The 12738-nt window shown below is 42.4% G+C and overlaps 1 protein-coding gene across 3 annotated transcripts in view; it reads right to left on the bottom strand.

Annotated features, from left to right (window-relative positions):
• TSPAN4 (tetraspanin 4) overlaps nucleotides 1–12738 on the bottom strand; it is a 439431-nt gene that overhangs the window by 365146 nt on the left and 61547 nt on the right. For all 3 annotated transcript variants that reach the window (XM_068944743.1, XM_068944745.1, XM_009674396.2), the window contains exon 2: nucleotides 895–984. The gene's annotated coding sequence lies outside the window, so the exon portion shown is untranslated. The remainder of the gene's footprint in view (nucleotides 1–894; nucleotides 985–12738) is intronic.

The raw sequence follows: 12738 nt of genomic DNA, 5'->3' as shown, positions 1-12738 counted from the left end.
GTATATGAGGTACATGACCAGTGCACTCAGTTCTCCAGACTGGCATGAGACAGGTAAATAACTGTCTGAAAATCAGAGATGACTTTGCAAGCAATCTTTATGCTATCTTTTTAAGCAGTACCAAGCATCAAAATCATCTGAATATGTTGTACTGAATTATTGATAGAAGGGAATTACTGACAAAAGAATCACAGGAAAGTCACGTGGATATCTTACACCCATCTGAGAGGGGTGTGAAAGCACTTTCTTCATAGTATTTCTCTTAGCTAAGAATTACAGGAGTTTGAGGGAGTGAGGAAATTCAAGAGTTTTCATTTGGTATCCAGTTACCACCGAATCAGCTAGCTCCCATACACTCCTTTCAAAATCCCAGCCTTTAGTTTTAAGGGCATGCCTAGAAACAGATTCAGCTCACCAGCACTGAAACAGCTGCTCCCTTCACCTGCCACAGCCTAAGATTATCAGTCTATGTTGTGTTCTCTTCCAGCACCGCGAACCAGTAGAGAGCAGTGTGACCTCCCATGCCCCAGCAGTAGTTATCTCTCCCTTTTATTTAAATAAGTTTTTCTCGAGGAGTTGTTCTCAGGAAGAAGGCATTGTATCCAATTCTCATCACAGCTAGCAGATGAATAATCGGAACACGCACTCAAAGTGCCCCCTAGCGCAAGGTGTGCAGGAGGCCAGAAAAAAGGGAGTCTGCAATACTGAGCTTCCAGTATGAGCTTTTAGGGAAAAAGAATGGTATGTAGCCATTTGCCTTGGGAGTGGTAAATCAAATCCTTTTACAGTAGCAAGTGAACTGACAAAGTATAAACATAGAATAAGATTATTTTCACAGATTATGGCTAACAAATCCTCGCTAGTGAGAGAAGAAAGAGCGTAGGAGAAACTCACTGTGGCTGGTGGTTTTACAGATGACACACAAGATGCAGTAGGAAGCAGCTTTTGATTTCCCAGAAGAACAACAGTCCTTCAGTGATGCCACTGTAAGATACAAAACAATAGATTCATCAGTAAAACAAATAGTAAGCAGGAGTCACTTCAGGAACAGGGAACATAAATTCACTTTTCAATCCAAGATCATAAGTCCCGATCCCCAATGCCCTTTCTCTGCCATCTGTACTTCCCCACACACTCTTCAATCTCAATAAAATGTTACTAAAATGAAACTCAGGGCACCAAGATTGACTTACAATTAAAAGCCAGTTAAAAGAGGTGGATCCTTTTTTCATCAAATCTGCACATAAACTAATAAAGTGAGAGTGAATGTGCAATAGCAGGAGACATAAGGTGTGCCGGACACACCGAGGAAAGTCCAAGTTGAAGTGCCCACAGAACAGCACCCTGCACTTTATGTTCCACCAGCATTCCAAGGAACAGGTTCAGCTGCTCCCAAGGAGTGATGCACAGAAAGCACCCAGGGAAGAGCACTAAGCCTATAATGCTTCCTATGCAGGGAGAAGGTCATGACAAATGACTGCAATAATGAGAAATTTTTCCAATATCTATCAGTCAAGTTTCTGAGGCTTTGACAAATGCCACAAAGCACGCTTGGGAGATAGGACCAGTTTATGCAACAAACACACGCAAATGCAAGGCATCTTCCACATACGAGTGGTATAACCACACAAATAGATGCTGCATAGGGGGAAGCAAGAAGGTTATAACTACACTCAAACGCATTGCAACAATTAAACGCATAATTGTCCAATGGTCTAGGTCTACCTACAGAAGCAGCACTGAGATCTGTAGTGCAGATAGACCACTTGGAAAAAAAAAATTAAGCCTCCTTTTCCTCCATTACAGCTTTATCATTGTTATAATAGATGATGAATTACACTACTGTTTTGTGCCACAGGATTTTTGCTAGCGTAGACATTGCCCAAGTATTAAATTTGGAGCTGCAGATGGATTTTAGTTAAGCATAATGCAATTAGCCTCACCTGTAATTTACTTAGGGTTAAAATACCAGCTCCTACAAAAACATTAATATCTTGACTGACCACAGACAACCAAGACTGTAGAGTTTGCCTTCCCATTTGAAAAACATTTGGTCTGCAGACCCACTGTGACTGGTTTACTAGAGTGTGCAAATCTTAGTTTTTTATCTCGTGATTTCAGGTGTTGAATGCCGCTAATTTCCAGCTGGTCTAGAAATCCAGCACAACAGAAAGCAGGCAACATCCCTGTTATGTGCAGGAGTGCTGCTGTCTGACATTTCACTGGCACATAAATCAAGCAGACCCCAAAGGAGAATCAGTAACACATTCCCTAAATACTGCTTTATTTTGTTTTTTCTGAAATCAAGAATCAAGGAAGTAGATATCAAGTGTTTCTTGAGAAGAGAGAGCTGCCTGACAATTTTTAGAAATCTTCATTTATTTTTTTTTCAACTTGACAAATACCAGGAGCAACATCACCTTTTAAGGCAAAAGGCAGCTGAAAACGAAATCCTTCTTCTAAGCCAGAGTGACTCATAACAGCAAAGGTTCCTTCTTGAAAAACAAATTCATTCACTGAGCAAAGAACAAGCTAGAAGCCTGAGTAACAACAAAGCAACAGAATCCTTTTTTCCTTATCACTTTTGTGGGCTGGTAGTGCTTGGTAGATGCCAAATTTCTCCCAGAAGCCTGAACCACCCTCATTCACACCCAGCTTCTTATGCCCTTTCCTTCAATAAGTGCTATTGGCCACTATGAAAGGGAACGTGAGCTAGACAGACCACTAGCCTAACCCAGTCTGGCCACTCTTTTGCAACCTTAGAGAACCTGCTACGCTAACACAAGCACAGACAAACAAGAAGGCACTTTGGGCCTCATCTTTTCTTTCTGTAAGAATACAGGAGGAAGTACTACACGTCTGAAGTGGTATCTACACTGCAGTCCTATGTGTTTGCAACACAGAAGATGCAGAAGCACACACATCACTCAGTCTTCTTCAGTGAGCCCGAATAGTCATACACAAGCCAGTGCTGCCACACCTTCACTGTATCTGTTAAACAATGCTAAGTGAAAGCCAGGTCACGTATGGCTATCCTGGCTGCAGCCCTGCCTCCGGAAACAAAGGCAGTCAACGCACCTCACAAGTGGCAGTATTACATTAATGAGAGGAGGTGGTCTTAGTAGACTGTGTTTAAATCTACTGCTCGAGTACAGAAGACATCTAAAAATCTTCCCTTGCAAGCGACACAGTCATTGCACAGATTTCCCTTGGCCTGTCCCCCACATAAGCCCACATATCTATGGTTTCAGAGAAACCATAGAGAAAGTCCTGGCACCACCAGCAGAGAGACCAGGGCTCCATTTCCCTCTCTGCAAATGACCTGCTGCATAATCCCAGGCAAGATATTTTGCCTGCCTGTCTCTTCACCTCCATTCTCAGTTTCTTTGTTTGTTTTTTTCGATCTCATCTCTTTTGACCAGGGACTATCTCTCACCAGATATTTACATCCATTTATCATGCACTGCTGAGCACAATGGGGTATCTAAGCATTGCTTTAACAACAACAGGAACGTCAGCTACCTTGCAACTCCAATTGGTGCTGCAGGGCCCCCTCATAATGCAGCTACACCAGACATCTTGCTCCAGAAACCAAAGGCATGTGTTTAATTTTTCTGTTCTGGCCTGTATCAAATACTTCCTAGTTCTCTTGGCATGCTCCACAGAAACTAGAGTCCATCTAACGGGAAAATCTCTGACAACTGCCACCTGTTCAGAAGATTCCTTCAGGCTCACTTCACAGTTTCTTAAATGAGGAAATTACAGCTTAGCAAGACAGACTGAACTGAGTCTTAGTATCATAATTCACAGAATCACAGAACTGTTGAGGTTGGAGGGGACCTCTGGAGATCATCTAGTCCAACCTCCCTGCTCAAGCAGGATCACCTAGAGCAGGTTGCCCAGGACTGTGTCCAGACACCTTATGAATATCTCCAGGGCAGGAGACTCCACAACCTCTCTGGGCAACCTGTTCCAGTGCTCAGTCACCCTCCCAGCAAAGAAGTTTTTCCTCATGTTCAGATGGAACTTCCTGTGCTTCAGTTTTGCCCGCTGCCTCTCGTCCTGTCACTGGGCACCACAGAGAAGAGCCTGGCTTCATCATCTTGACACTCTCCCTTCAGATGCTTGTACACATTGATCAGATGCCCTCCCAGTCTTCTCTTCTCCAGGCTGAATAGGCCCAGCTTTCTCAGCTTTTTCTCATAGGGGAGATGCTCCAGGCCCCCAGGCATCTTAGCAGCCATTTGCTGGACTTGCTCCGGTAGCTCCATGTCTCTCTTGTATTGGGGAGTCCAGAATTGGGCACAGATGTGGCCTCACCAGGGCTGAGTAGAGGGGGAGGATCCAAGAACTGGGGCACCCTGAGATAGAGAAGAGTCCTGCTCGCTTACTTGCTTTCCCCATTTCTACATTCCTCCTTGAGCATCACTTTGGGTCACTCTCAGAGTGACTTTCTGCTGTGACCCAGGATGGCTGTTCCTTGGTTCTTCTCTGCACATGGGTTGAAGAATCTGGTTTCTAGATGCAGAACATCTCTCAGTAGCCTAATACCATCCAGAGCTTGTTGCTACTTATTAGACTGTTTAAAGGCAAGGCATGAACTTGGCAGTTAGGAGAAGTCAAGTACTGTGATGTGCTAATACTGCATGAGTTTTCCTTTACCTCAGCCTAAGCCAAACTTAAACAAAACAAGTACCACAAAATAGCTCCACCATCCCTATCCTGATGCAATGCCCAGAATGTAAAAAATACCAAGCTGCGCCCATTTGGGCGGCAATCATGAGATACAGAACCACTACCAATGTGAGACAGTACCCAGTGATATCTTTTTGCCAGTGCTCAAATAGATAGTTAGGACTAGATATTAACCAGAACGGCAGGCGGCAGGGAAATCACCACAGTTTCTGACACAATGGTGCACAGGACATGCCTGTGTATGACTACCCAGCTGAGGTCCTGAACTACAGAACTACTTTGTGCCACCCAGATCAGCCACAGCCCCCTTCACCAGTGGTAAGGGGCATTTTTCGGTTTCTTTCAGCTAATGCAACTGTTTTTCAAACTATATCAGGAAACTTACTCACTGCCTATACTCATGCAAACATGCAAATCTTACCAGTGTCTTTATGGCAGATAACATCCAGATTATGAGAAAACTGCTATTCTGTGAAGTCCCGTTAAACACAAGAAGCTGGTGGAAACATCTTTTATGGCAGATATATGAACGCTGCTTAGTTTTGTTTTCAAGAGAAAACACCAGTCAGCAAAATTCATCTCCGCACCAACACCCACTGGGGTCTCTCTCACTCTTTTTATTATTATTAAAGGAACACTGTATTTGTTGCCCCCATACTTTCCGCTCAAATAAAACTCCACTTGGCATCACTCTGTTTATTTGGGACCTCTTCCTTCAATTCCTACTGCTTGATGCAAAACGTCTCCTCATCCTCACAAAAGACTCAGGCGTGCAACTCCCTTGCCTGATCCATCATCATGTATTCAGAAAACCAGCAACAAAGCTGCCAGATAAGCTGTCTCCAGCTGATATCTATTCAAACTTCAATACTTGAATTATCCTCTTGGATTCCCCTATGTTCAAATACTGATATTCCCTTCACTCTCATATTTCAGCATTTCCTGAACTCTATGCTGTTCTCATCCTCCCTTGCACCAGTATTAATCCCAACAAGCACATTCCTTCTTCACCTGCCTCGCCCTTATCTCCAAAGACGACTGGACTGAATTTACTCTTTGGAATTGCTCTTTACAAAGAAGTCCAGAATATTCTTCTATAATAGACTTGCATTTCAGCTCTTAATCGAAAGAGCACACGTAAGTCACATTAGGGTCAGTAAAACAGCAGACCATTGCTCAAGTATTCTGCCCTGAATAGCCAGTTACACTCTGCATCCATTGTGTCAGCCACACTGTGAACATATTATCTACTGAAAAGGAGCGCCTCTATCAACTTCATCTGACGCTAGGCAAAGCACTTGAGTAAACATTAAATCAAGTAAAGCTCCTGTTTATAGCTACATCCCCTATACCAAGGATTGCTACAGAGCTGCAAATGTTACCAAACTGTGATCCTGCACTCTTTTGAGCTCTACATACAACTAAAGAAATTTCTCCTCTGTCCAAGAATAAGGCTCCAGGCGATATTTATCATTTACCTTTGCCCTATCAAACTACAGTAACAGCAACAAGTAAATGGGCAAGCGTTCCTGTTTATTCAAAAGCAAGTGACCCAGAACAGAGCTACACGGCAGGCAGACTGTAAGATCTCTGACCTCTTTCTAGTATATCATATGCATTACTGTAATGCTGGACTCTTTCCAGTACCATATAAAGCAACATAACCATCTGTCACATGTTGTTTAATCTTCTAGCAGCATCCCAGAGAATTATATGGAGTGGAGTATTCATTTGACAAGGCTTTGTTAAATATTTGCATTCTGTGTTTCTGTTAGCAAATGCATTGAAAGCGGCAAGATCTGTGATCATCCTTTAGTTGTTCCTGTGTCTCAATCTGACCCATAAGAAAGTTCCCTCTCCTGCAGAGCAGCTTCAGTTTTGTCATAGTGAGTTCCTGGCCAGAATCCAGATCACATTCAGTCTATAGTAGCAGCATCAATTAAATGTACCTATGGTTAACTCCACCATGAGTTTTCTCGGGTTAAGACGGTTTGAAATGATCTAGCCATTAAAAGTCTATCCGCTCAGCTGCATTTCATCAGGGCTGGTCAGAAGGAATTCATGTTTGAAAGAGGAAAGGAATATTCCTTCTCCGAAAGATGCATTAGGCACTTTGGTGGAAAGCAGTAATAACTGCTTCTCTTACAAGAGGAAGGCCATGGTTTGGATTCAGATGATCTGGGTCAAGACATCCGAAGGTGCCTAGAAACATTTAGTGACAGAACATCGCGGACTTGGGGAATTTAGCTGGGCTGCTGACATGTAAAGACAGGTAGTTCAAGCTTCTGTTTGATTTTCTTCTTCCTTGATTCTTAAGCAAAGGTTCTCAAATATCAAGTGGAAAGATAAGGTTTTAGGTTCTCGCACACACTGAGCGCTCTAGATTGAATCATCATCATGAATGACCCATCCTTTGGGTAGGATCTGCATGACCCAGCACAGCCCTCTCACAGACAGCACTCTAAGCAGGCATTAAACCCATGACGGAGGCTGAAACATAACGGATTGCTGAAAGCCTCTTTGCATCAACAGTTGTTTTCCATCGTTCTCTACATATCTAACTCTACACTAGATACAAAGAAAAATCTTGAAATGTCAGGATACCCAAGATGATCTGTGCAAGTACTGTAAAAAAATAAAACAGGGACCAGCTATTAAGGAAATTTAATAATCATGTGAAATCTAGACTGTTGCTCTAGATAGTTTACTGTGGTTCCCAGATATCACCATTCTTATCTCCTCCTCAGGCCTGCACCAGTTGGGGTAAGGGGCTCTACAAATGCCCAGCACTGCAGGCACAATTGGAAAACATAGCGTCAACTCAGACGGTTGCTCACGGCACAGAGTGGTCCCATCTCAGCAGCTGCAAAAACAAGCCAAGATCCTGTGGGATGCATCATCCTCCTGCCAGTGCACACAGGAGCAGCTCCCACTACACCCTCCTGTGCCTGCCATAACAGGGAAGCAGCCTGTTGCTGACCATTCATAATTCATACACTATTACAACCTACACTAAATTTAACAGTTTCAATGTTCTTAATTAGATCAAATTGATCAAAAGCACAAAATACAAAACCTTGATTGAGGTCAGCCTTTAATTCTGGTTTCCATGTTTAGTTATTTTCAGAGTAAAAGTGCCAACTCTCCCTGCTTGGAACTATAAAAACATTTTTGATGTTTAAGTTAAAACATACTCCATACACTAAAGTTTGGCATGTAAACTTGTTAAGGAAGACAGATTAGCATTCATCTAATTAAGCAGTTACACAATAATACATTTATTCAAAGTCTCAATTTTAGCCATTTTTAGATAAACGATGGATTGCCTTTTTACTAATTTTTTTTTTTAAACAAACCTTCGCTTAATGCCAAATTGCCCTTGCAGGAAAACTGAAATCGAATTAAAGTCTGCAGAAACAGCATTTTAAATGATCTTTACTACTTAAATTACCTCAAACTTGATGGTATATCAAGAGAAGAAAGTAAATATATCAAAATAGGCTTTACATTTAAAATGAATATTTTTAAAATGATATTGTCCATAGTGACACAAACTGAGCAAATGTGACTGATTCTACCAGAGCAAAGAGAACATCTCAGGCCCCTCCATCTAGTCTGTCTTTCTTTCTTCAAATATTTGGGGGGGGGAGGGGAGGGGAGGGGAAGAAGTCATTTATATGGCATTTTTAACTCCCAGTCTCATAACTCTGCAATTTACTAGGCATGGAACTGAAACTGCTGAAAAAATTAAGTGACAAATATTTTCCCTACACCTGCAGAATAAACTATTGCTCTCAAAAGCTGTCCTGACACTGAAGTAAACTCTTTTTCCAGACAATTAAGCCATTGATTTCCTGTGCTTCAAAGCCCTGGCCAAACCTGCACTGGCTAATACTTTTTAATTTAAGCGATATTAAAGAGTTACAAAAGTTTAGTTCTTAAACCGACTAGTCACTATGTCAAATTCACCATTAAAAAGGTTTATTTTTAGAGAATGTATTTAACTTACATATGTAATTATATATTCACACCTATATATAGACACATATTGTTGTAATGCATTTACTCCAATAGGCACCCAGTGATTGTTAAAGCTATTCCAAACATAAGTCTTTTAGAAACATCGGGGGGGAATGGGAGGGGGTAGGTTTGTCGATCTGTTTTTTTTTGTTCGTTTGTTGTTACCTCAAAGGACCTTAAATGACAGGTACTTAGCTCCTGAAATATATCACCAGTGGACATAGCCTACTATTCCCAATTTTGAGTCTTTAACTAGGGATCATATGTATTTTCTAAAGGACGCGCTCAGGTTCCCAAAGTGCCAATGTGTCTCTATGCACGAGTCTAATGCTATATCTTCCATTTGTGCCTGTGTCATCCTTATAAGCTCAAGCATTATCCCTCCCATATTGCAATGGGTGGGGAAGCTGAGGAAGGCAAGACCAAGAACAGCAGGAACCTCTACACAGCTAGCACAGGATACAGCAGCTCCCTAAGCAAGATTAAGGCAGCACTGCCCAAACTGACAGTTTATTAGCTAGGGTGCAGCATCATACAACACTGTTTCAAAGGTGCAGCTAATATTGCTGCATGACATTGAGTCACAGAGATGCTTCAAGCTGCCCAGAGATAACCCACAGCTCTTTACATCATGCAGAAAGACAGAAGTGACTTTCCCAAGGTCAGAATAAGAGTTTGCAACAGAGCCGGGAAATTAACCAAGTACTTCGAAATCCCAGAGCAAGTCCCCAGTAACTGGCCCAGCCTGGTCTCTAACAGCCCAATCATATTGCTCTGATTTCAGTAAAGAAACTTCTGCTGATAACCGCAGAAGGTGAGTAGCTGATCTAAATGGCCCTTTCCAACCTTAAAATGCATTGCAAATAATAGATGAATGGATGTTAGAATTATATATGTAATTTAGATTTACCTGTCTACAGGTGGTAGACAGACAGCTTCTCTCAGTATGGCTTTCCTGAAAGTTTCAATGTTTTCCAAATCAATCCAAGTTAATATATGGCTACAAGAAGGACAGAAAAGGGTTCGGGGCGGGGAGGAAGAATACAAAAACAAAACAAAAGAAACCACACACACGCACACTCAAAAAGCTGAAGCCTTACATATCCGGAAGAACTGAACTTGGAAATTTTTGCCCACTGCACACAGGACACAGGCATTGCCTGTCACTCAAAGGAAAGCACATTCAGATTTCCAGAAGAGAACCTCTCCCACTTGTGTCTCTACTTGGCCTCTCATTGTGCTACCCCCTTATCGACCCTAGTGCTTTTGAAAGAGGACAGCTACAGCCCTGAAGAATAACATGCAGCCAACCAGTGTTCCTTTACAGCAAGGCACAATGCTTTTACGCGTTGCCAGAGAGCACTCAGCTCCACAGAGAACAGTGGTCAGATAAATGCCATCACACACACAGCCCTGAGCAAACATTCAGAAGCACCCACAGAGAAGTAAAGGAGATGGGAAAAGCAGCCAACGATCACTGCAGACAAAGGAAATTTTTGGTAGCGACAACATGGTTTACGTGCCCTTTAATTTCCTATACCAATCAGACGATGCTCTTAGGAACGTAGTACTTAAAGTTGCCTAGTACTGTAATTTCTGCCAAGCACTCTTTTTTTGTTTGTTTGTTTGTTTTTTAAAAAAAGCTTTTCCTTTTAAGCTAGTGACTGAGAACGGCTATTAGTTTTGTTGCTGTGGATACACCAAGACAAGACACGCATTTTGCTCCCAGGAAATCTCCAAGGCAGTTAACTACATCGTGCAATTTTTACTAAGGTATTTCAAACAAGAGAAAACATCTGCCCTGTCTTTTCCCTATGTGGTAACTTCAGAGCTGTAACAGCACATGCCCAGTTTTGAGGCAATTCTAGACGTATCTCTGGTTGTAGGAAAGAGAATGTCACAATTCCCTCTGCTCCAACCTTCCTTCTGGTCACCCAGTAATTGGATCTGGCCACGGGCCTCCACGCTGGCAGGACAACACAGTATCGGCTGTAAGCACATTAGCCATCTATTAAAAAACACAGTCCTGCCTGGCTACAATCACAACACACTGAAGCTATGGTAGGCACTTTCTGGTCAACAAAGAGCTGCTGTGCAATAATTAAAAGTGCTGGTATTTGGCAAGGGTTTGAGTGCTGGATGTGACCTAGTCAGTGGGTGAAGTAAAGCACAGTTTAGACCCATCTGCCTAGGACAGCTGATACATCACCAGACAGGACTATACTGAAAAATTTCACTTGGACTCAAAGCTATATCCAAAGCCCTTAGTGACTTAGCATTAAATCAGGCTAGAGACAGGTAGGTTTGTTACCTAAGCTACGTATTTTCACTGTGATTTTGCACGGCTGAGTTCCCTTTTCTCTCTTCCTCACAGGCTGCTTGTGGTCCTGAGTAATCAATTTGATTAATCAACAGGCACTTGTTCTGCTCCTTGTGAGAGATGAATAATCCTCTCCCTGCCTCGCCGCTCTCCTCATGGAGCACAAACGGCATGCACACTGTCCAGAATAGCACCTCCACAAGTGTTGCACTAGGCAGCTTTCTGACAGTCTTAACTGCTAGGCTTCCCTGTACAGTTTCAGGCCTGCATTCCCTCTCTGGAATGAGCTTGCTCCCACCTAGCCCTCCTTAGACACACGCTTACCTCCTCTTGTCATGGTACATCCCCAGGCCTTCACAACCTGCTGCCACACCCTTCTCAAGTCTTGCAAAAATTCGGTTACTTCGGCTAACGCTCCTGAGCGCATGGTCCCAGTGACAAGATGGAAGGGACTCATTATAGATGACTGAGCACGATGTGTTGAAAATTTCGTTAGGAGTCTATACAGAAATCAAACTCTCACCTTCCAGGCAGCAACAATGGCTTCCAGCCCACTCATTTGTAAAGCTTAGAAAACACTTAAGTCAATACCTGGAACCGAAGACACTAAGCAGCTCTACACTGAAATACAATGTCACTGCTGTCTCAACAACCTTTAAGAAGTTTAAGAAACTGCTTTAAAGGGATATTTATCACCACTGGGCCTAAGGAAAGTCAAATGTGTCTCTTGAACATCCAACATTGTTTTCTATGTTTGAATTAAGTCCTACTGTAGGAACGAACGTTGGCTTAAAACATTGCAAGTCACTCAGAATATTCTGCACTAACGCAAGAGACCCAAAATGGCTTAGAAATCAACATTTTTAAACTACTTAGGGGCTTTTGAAAGTTCTGTGACAAATCACAGTTACATTACTGCCACGCTGCACTCTAGCGGTTAAAGTAACTTGAAAGCAGATACAGTTCTTCTCTTTCCCTCTAGGTCCCTGTTATACAGGCAAAGAACATCAATTGGATTCAAATCTTCGTTTCTCTACACCTCAGTTCTCACACACAATGGAGGTAACATTTAACTATTTACTTCTTCTCGAGACCAAAAATCTGCCCTTCGATAGCAGAAATCATCTCTCAATACCTATTCGTTATATCTAGCACAGGAATTTTCTGGTTTTGGTAGGGGCAGATCGGGTAGTACACCATACAAATAATTACTGCCTATAGCTATTAAAAGTGGGGGGAAATGGGGGGTGGAGGGGAGGGGGGGAAAAAACAGAAGCAAGGCTCTATTGAAACCTATGGCAGCAAAGGGCCCATTCTGGGGCTTCAGAAATGGATGGAAAACAAAAAAGCATCAAACTCCAGAAAAATCTACCTTTTGAATTGTTTCATTTCTATTTCTCTTCTGTCTTGGAGTTTGCTACAATTCCATCAAAACACATCAAGTGTTGGCCAGGCAGATGAGACACTATAGGTGGAGATTAAAGTGCAAGAATAGCAGCTGCTCACCAGCCACTGGTATACCAATAGCTCTAGGGCTAACCAACATATTTCTTGCCAGACTCACACCAGACCTACAAGATAGCAACAGTCTTAACATCCTTCCCTACTTCTCCCCAGTGGTTTCTGCGATCTGCCTTTCCTCTTCTGTCTTCTCTCCAGTCTGGTACATTCTAAAAATCACTCACTAATTTGAACTTCGTATG

Source organism: Struthio camelus, chromosome 5, assembly GCF_040807025.1.
Source record: "Struthio camelus isolate bStrCam1 chromosome 5, bStrCam1.hap1, whole genome shotgun sequence".
NCBI classification, from domain to species: domain Eukaryota; kingdom Metazoa; phylum Chordata; class Aves; order Struthioniformes; family Struthionidae; genus Struthio; species Struthio camelus.
Note: the sequence above shows the minus strand (reverse complement) of the source record. Positions and strands in the feature narration are given on the sequence as shown.